Source organism: Apium graveolens, chromosome 8 (genome assembly GCF_009905375.1).
Source record: "Apium graveolens cultivar Ventura chromosome 8, ASM990537v1, whole genome shotgun sequence".
Lineage (NCBI taxonomy): Eukaryota > Viridiplantae > Streptophyta > Magnoliopsida > Apiales > Apiaceae > Apium > Apium graveolens.
The window spans coordinates 182,526,788-182,534,993 of NC_133654.1; the positions used below are offsets into that span (position 1 = coordinate 182,526,788).

General features: G+C 34.3%; 1 non-coding gene across 1 annotated transcript; it reads right to left on the reverse strand.

The window, feature by feature from the left end:
• Positions 1-7,484: 7,484 nt before the first annotated feature.
• On the reverse strand, positions 7,485-7,591 carry LOC141681647 (small nucleolar RNA R71). The gene has a single exon (XR_012559074.1). It is a non-coding gene; the product is annotated as a small nucleolar RNA R71 (small nucleolar RNA).
• Positions 7,592-8,206: the final 615 nt, after the last annotated feature.

Sequence of the window (8,206 nt, forward strand, 5' to 3'; positions counted from 1 at the left end):
AACCCCGGAGGATCATACTGTACCACTAACAATAGACCCTTAACCGTTAACCAGAACTTCATTTTTTTTTTGCCAACGAGAAAAAGAAGCTCCACCACTGAATTTATTAGGCATACCCGATAAATCAATTGAATGGGGAAAACGATACGTGGTCCAGTCAATGGTAGTAGTACCACCAGAACCAAAACCAGTCTCAACAGTTTTAGGAACATCACCAGTTTCGTTAACCATCTTGCTAATTAACTATATAAATAACTATAATCTCTTCAAGATTGTTGGGTATAATTCTAACTACACAGCAACAATGGGCAGTTATATATATAATAACAAGAACATGGCAAATAACCAACTAACGAAACAAAACATGAAGGCAATAACAAACTATAAAGACTGTAATTGACAAAGAAAGTAAAGAAAACTTATCTCTTATCGTTTTCCAAATTCTAATAAGAAGAAGAACACAACAGCTGAGTCGCCAAACCCTTCAAGAGGACTTGACTGTTCTTGAAGAGATTATTGCCCCCCACTTAAGCTGTGAAGGAATACAGCAATATCGCTTCCAGGATAAAACAGCAACAGATCAATCTGGCCACAGAACCAACAATGATCAACGGCGACTCGCACCTTAGTTTGCCCAAAAAACCTATGCAACTCATATATGTTTGCGAGGTAGGCACCGAGACTTGTATCATTTTAATCTCAAGTATACCTCTCAATATATAGGCATCTCAAGTTGCTCTTCTTCTATTTTACTCGATGTGGTACACCAAGTAACAAAACAGAAAAAGTAAACAAAATGGGTTTTCCTTATTATTTATATTATATCCTGATTAATTAATATTAATATTACAAAATATATTCAGAGTATGATTAAAATAATCCTTACTCAATATATTTTATATTAATAATTAAATAATCAATATAAATAATTAAACTTGTAATAAAAAAGAAAAATATAAGAGTTCCCACTAGCACTAGGCCACACAAGCATTCCACTTATGCTAGTAGTTGTAAACAAAACTAACACAAGATGCTATATAAACTCAATATCTTTCTTTTACAATACCAATGTGGGACAAAATCCCCATAACCCATTTCAAACAAGCAACTTTGTCTCAATATATTCATGGATTCCACTAAGAAAATATCTTAGATCCAAATATGAAAGTTTAAGTCCTCATGTCAATGAACAACCTCCAAATGTTAGTTTCCGGAAATCATATCAAGAACATATAAAAAATATGTCTCAAACTTTCCATTTTCTAACAGGTGGCACAAGTTTAATCAATACACTAACACTTTATTAGCATTTCATACATGTATATATGGATTTATTTGAACGAACAAAACATAATGCCACAATTTATACAGCCTAGCCTCTAATATTAGACATAGTATAATATTTTTTGCTTGTATGGATCCATTTATGATGAGACTCTTCAGTGTCTTTCTCATTATACTGTTCTCCCCGTAAAATGGTTAAAAATATTGATACGGCTAAGATATTCTTTAAAAGCATCTCTAATAGAAGGAGATAGAGTTTTAATTACAATATTTACACGCCACATCTTATAGATATTGTGTAAACAAATTAATTACACCCTAATGCCTTAAAATTTTTTTAGAAAAAATAGTCATTTTTTATTAATTGTTTTTGTTGGACCAAATTCCCTTGAATAAAAAATTTATCGAATTATTGATATAGCTTATATGATTGAAATTCAATTTAACTGTTTCATTAAAGAAAAAATTAGCCAGTCATTATAATAATTATATAATTATTGCAGGAGATATCCTAACACTTTAATATTTTAAAAGGACTGAATATTGAATACCTAACATGATGTAATATCTAAAGAGGGGGTATTCATTTCAGATTTTAAAGAATTGATAATAATCCATGGATTTTAGAAGATTTTCGTTGATTTTAATTATTCGTGGATTTTGACGGAGTTGATGGAAAAATCTTGCAGAGTCTTGCTGATTTTGCGAAGTTTTCCACAAATACTTCAAATCTCATGTATTTTAAAGAGATTTCAAAAGATTAAAAATGAACTAGCAAATCCATTAAAATCCACAGCTTTTTCAAATAAAAAAAATCCACGGATTTTTGAACACCATCAGATTTTGATGGACTTTTAAAAATCCTAATTGAATACCGTCAGATTTCAGTAGACTTTTTAAAATCTGAATTGAATACACTCAGATTTTAAAAGACTTTTCCTAATCTATATTCAATACCATCAGATTTCAAAAGATTTTTTAAAATCCAAATTGAATACCTCTTGATTTCAAGAATCCAAAAAAATCCTTTAAAATCTTGATTGAATACACCTCTAAGCTTATCTAATAGTCCCGGATTTGAAACGCCCTATCAGCAATTCAGCATTTGCTTAGTGAGTCCGCCCATTCTTAATTTATTTAATCAAACTAGTTGGAAAAACCGCGCGAAGCGCGGTTGGCAAAAAATATTTTTAAATATAATTCAAATACCATGGTCAATAGTTAATTAAAATTTTATTTTTAAATATATATCATAAAAAATTCATTTGTTAAGTATATAATATAATTATTATTCATCAACCTCAACATCTGTTTATCGATAAAATACTAAATTACCCATTTGCAATCAATTGTTTCCTCCAATTATATTTTGTTATACTTAATGTCACTGATATATATTTTTGAAATTTCATTTTTCCAACCTGCTTGAGTTTTTGTGATCAAATTGACTTAAAATTGACAATAAATTAATCAACAATCTTTCATTATTTAAAAAAACTGAAAAATACATATTAAAGTAGATTACATGTATTTTATAATAATACAATTCTTATAATTTATTTAGTCAAAATTGGATCAATTTGACTACAAAGAGTAAAAAATGACAGATAAATTGGGACAGAAGGAATATATGTTATAATGCTAGACTGCTCGTATATAAAGAAATTGAAATATGGAAGAATTATAACAAAATTCAAATAATCTTATATTTACGATGCTCTCAATTTTATCATTACTAAAGTGTATTCTTGATTGTCATTTTAGTTTTTTCGATATTTTATCATAGTCGTCTCTTTTCCTTTTTCTCCCATTCTACAATAAAATTTTCTTTGTTTTGTAGAATTATATGTTTACATGTAGTCATATCTTTTTTTTATCGTAGTTAACCCGCAGCCGCTACCCTTCCGGTGCGCATATAGTCATATCTTTTGAAAAAGAGTAAGAATAAAAATACAAAATAATATAGGCTAAACACTTAACGTTTTTCTTTAAATCTTCTTAGAACCATAATTAATATCTTTGGCAGAATCATCACCTATATATTTTTTAATGTTATATAGAATCAAGCCGCTGAGCGGCAAACATAATTTATTTTTATATTTTAATTAATATTGCAATCTAGGAATTTTAATGAATTAAGATTAGTACATTAAAATATGAAGAAAAAAGTGCTAAATATTCTTTTTACCTTGTTTGACTAAATTTACTATTAAGTCTCACTCTCCCAGTCGATCAGAGAATGGCAATGTTAGAGTCATGTTTTGTTCTATTATAGCTAACAATACAGTGAGACCTGGGTTGATAAATAGAATGTTAATGACATCTTCTCTCCCGTAAATATTAGAAAAATTAGCACGATGAAGATTGCACAATGATGATAGAATGATCATGTGTAAAAGTATGTTAACGACACAAAATAAAAAACCTGACATTAGAATGTGATGACAAAGAAATCCCTTGTATACATTAAGCAGGGGTTCTAAGAGCCCAATCCTAGCAACAAATAGTATGATTAATTATTAGCACATAGTGAGAAGAACTCATCTCATCGATCATAATAAACCCAGCTTCTGTTAGCCTTCTACATCTCATTATAGAGATGATTGAGTTGGAGGTAGTATTCGGCAATCAGAAATACCTAATATCATAAAAAAAATTATAATGAGCTGTAATATCCAACATTAAACACCTACACACAATAAAAACATTACAGTGAATATAAATTTATATTTGTCTATAGGTAGGTACCGAAATTCAAAGTTTGTGTGTGGAACCAAAGCATGAAATGGCAAAAGGTGACCATTTTTTTAGAGATTCAACCTTCACATGGAAATTGACTGACAGCTGAAATAGAATTTGCAATGCAACAAATAGAAGATACGTAGCGAAAGTGAAAATGTAATTTCAAGGTGAAGTGGTATGCAGGTAAAAACACCACGCTCATATAGCTGAAGTTTCATTGCTATTTTCAGCAGTATCTTGATAACACAGGTGATGGCTTCCTTTTCTTATAGCTTTCTAAAACATTAACATCAATGGAACCGCTTTGTTACAACCTGTTTTCACCTGGATAATGTCTATGGCTATATATGATATATAATTTTTTTCTTAAGAATTTTAGTATGTAAAGGCTCTCAGGACCCTTGCCTACAACGACAATTAATTTGTATGCAGTTAGTGATGGTGTGCATATATATACAGCACAAGTGAATTTGTAAGGTCAAGAGTTAATGTTGAGTAATTAGTAAGAAAACAAAAAGCCTCCAGTTAAGAAATGCAAGAGACATGAGTTAAGAAATGCAGGAGACATGAGTTATGAAACGCATGAGGGAGAAATTAAGAAAATAACTAAATTGTGAGAAATTCAAAAAAATTAGTTAGAAGCATCTGATTACTCCATGTCAACCACTCGAGATTTTCCTTTATATAGATATAAAGATTATTTGTTATTATTGATATTATTTAATAGTATAAAGTTATGTTGAGTGTTCTCTACTAGCTTAATTTTTTACACATATAGATGAACTTGTTACTTAATTGGAGTTGATAATACATATATCTCCAGAGGTTTGTTCCCAGACTCCTAATTCCATGCAGCTCCTGGAAGGAATAGTCCTGGAATACAGCTCCTTGAAGGATTAGTCCTAGACTCCTAACTCCATACAGCTCCTAGAAGGATTAGTCCTGGAATACAGCTCCTGGAAGGACTAGTCCTGAACTCCTAATTCTATACAGCTCCTGGAAGGACTAGTCCTGGACTCTTAACTCCATACAGCTCCGGAAAGGACTAGTCCTGCACCCTAAACCAGTCTACTCCCGAACACCGCCAGTCCTAGATGACCTAGTCCCGGAAGGACAACCTTGAGAAATCCCAGCACGTGAGACACTAGCCCAAGCACATGATAGGGACAACTGTCACACATCAATTATGGGAATAATCAAGGCACGTGTCAGAGGATCCTCAGAACATTCCTTGACCAGTCCCGCACTGACATGTGTAAAGCATCCACTCCAATAGGTGTCCTCCGCTCCCAGAATCAAGTGTTATGATTTAAAGGTACTGATAAGTGGCATTTTATACCACTTAGAACATCTTAAAATAGCTTAAATTGGTCCCTTGAAATCAAGTATTTTGTGTATTTGATGCATTTTTCTAGTGTTTATGCATTTCAGGGTATTAGTTGCATTTCGGAGGAGTAATCATCAAGAATAAGCCTTGGCATGTGTTCACCATTGCGAGAGGAAAAAAAGGGGCAGATTACGGCGAAGAAACGGAGCAAACTCAGGAAAAATCCAGTAGGGTCCTGAGCGCACGATCAGCTATGTTGAGTGGCCGCGCAGAAAGTGGAGCGCCCGCTCAGCTATGCTGAGCGGCCGCGCAGGGTCGGGAAATTAAATAATTATTTTTAGACTTCTACTTCTGTTTGGCTTCCAACTTCTATGTAATCTGAGTTTTATGGGACTAGTATATAAGTAGATTTGGAGACGTTTTCACGAGAGGAGATCTTGGTATTAATCAAGGAGCGAAGGAGATAAGGAACAAGACCGTTTTAGCACACAGCAACGAAGAGGAAGCATATTTTCTTGTGATTCTTAATTCGTTGTAACATTGGATGCTAGTTTTCTTACTTTGAACCTATTTACTCCTGTGACGTACTCTGGTTTAATATAATTAGTTTAGTTATTATTTTCTTGTATTTATTTATCATGATTTCATCTGAACCAATGATGACGATAAGTGCTATTATGGGCTAATCGTCATCATGGGGTCGCAACGGATTTACTATGGAATTCTTTAGTTAATTGTTTAATACTTTAGTGTATGATGATTGTATGATATCTAGTATTGGTTGTGCATATTCGTCTTATGTGCGTCACGAACATATAAGATAGGGTGTTAATCTCTTGTGAAGCGACGGTGGATCTTGAGATTTAGAACTTGCCATGCTAGCATAGGTTCATGTATGATGTGCATGATTAGTGGGTAACTCTAACAGTTTTATTCGCCCTGTGTAATCAAAAGGAATAACTTGTGCTTAAATCCTTGTGTTGTCAATTTCTGTAGATATATAGGAACTCAGCATAATTGATGCCTATTCAACTTCTATCTTAATTGTGGATGCTTGGTAGAATGGTATTAGTACAATGAAAGTTGGCTTTTATCAGTTTCGTGTTATTCGATTAATAACATCACTGTCACATGCTAAAGGTAATAACAATAACTATTGAAGGAAGTAGTAATGAAGTTGTGATCTCATGAGTGTTTTAATATTGATTAATCGAAGTGTTAATTAAGTGATTAATTAAGTAGTTAATTGTAGTTAATATTTAGTCAACAATTCTAAGTGTTAGTGTCTTAACATTGAGAAGTAATCATCCATTGGTGCGTGAGTTTAATTAAACAATAATTAGTCTGAGTCTCTGTGGGAACGAACTAGAAAGTATTCTATATTACTTGCGAACGCGTATACTTGCGTGAATATTAGCGCGTGTTTTCGAAAATTGCAAAAACTACCCAGAATAATAGAAAACACTAACAAAGTTCTTGCTGCCGGGGACTCGGCGTATTTGTTTAGTTTATGTACTTACCATTATTGGTCATTAGGACTCAGTGATTAGGACGTAGTTGTTACTTATTGTTTCTGGTTGTGTTTCAGGTACTTAAGCGAGCGTTTATGCAAACTCGTTCTCGTACTCGCAAGAGGACTTTAGATACAGCTGAGGAGACAGACGAAGTTCTTGACATTCCAGAGAAGATAGATTTTGAAGACTCGGATTCAGGAACTGAGCAGAAAGAACCAGTAATCGTGGGTGATCGTATTGTTCAGGCTGATCCAACTCTTATGGACTTTTCTCGGCCAAAAATTGATGACATTCAGTCAAGTATTCTTCATCTGGCTATTCAAGCTAACACCTTTGAAATCAAGCCGGGCACTATTCAGATGGTGCAGAATTCTGTTTCTTTTGGAGGAGCTGCAACTGAAGACCCCAACATGCACATAAGGAATTTTGTCGAGATCTGCAGCACTTGTAAGTATAATGGCGTGACTGATGAGGCTATCAAGCTGAGGCTTTTCCCATTCTCACTGAGGGACAAAGCTAAGGACTGGTTACATTCTGAACCAGCTGGGTCCATCACTACTTGGCAAGATCTTGCACAAAAGTTTCTGGTGAAGTTTTATCCGATGGCAAAGACTGCTGCTATGAGGAGTGCTCTTACTCAGTTTGCGCAGCAACCTACAGAATCTATGTGCGAAGCTTGGGAACGCTACAAGGAAATGTTGAGGAAGTGTCCACATCATGGAATGCCAGATTGGATGGTGATCACTGGTTTCTATAATGGTTTGGGGGCCCAATCTCGGCCCATGCTCGATGCAGCAGCTGGAGGCGCCTTATCGGCTAAAAGCTATACTGAGGCTTATAATCTTATCGAGATTATGGCTGCAAATGAGCATCAAAACCCAACTCAGAGGATGATGCCTGGGAAGGTAGCAGGTATTCTGGAAGTCGATGCAGCCACCGCTATTGCAGCGCAGCTCCAAGCGCTGTCAATGAAGGTTGATTCTCTGGCTACATATGGAGTCAATCAAATAGCTATGGTTTGTGAGCTTTGTTCAGGTTCTCATACTACGGATCAGTGTTCTCTTGTCAATGAATCTGTTCAGTATGTGAATAATTATCAGCAACAACAGCAGCCTGTGCCAGCTACTTATCATCCTAATAACAGAAATCATCCAAATTTCAGCTGGGGTAATAATCAGAATGCTATTCAGCCACCATATCAGCAAGGTGTGAGTAAGCAGTTTAATCCACCTGAATTCCAGCAGCCACAGCAGTATGCTCAAAGGCAATCATACCCTCAACTGGGAAGTGCAGCTGCACCTACTAGTGCTGATTTTGATGAACTTAAGCTGTTATGCAA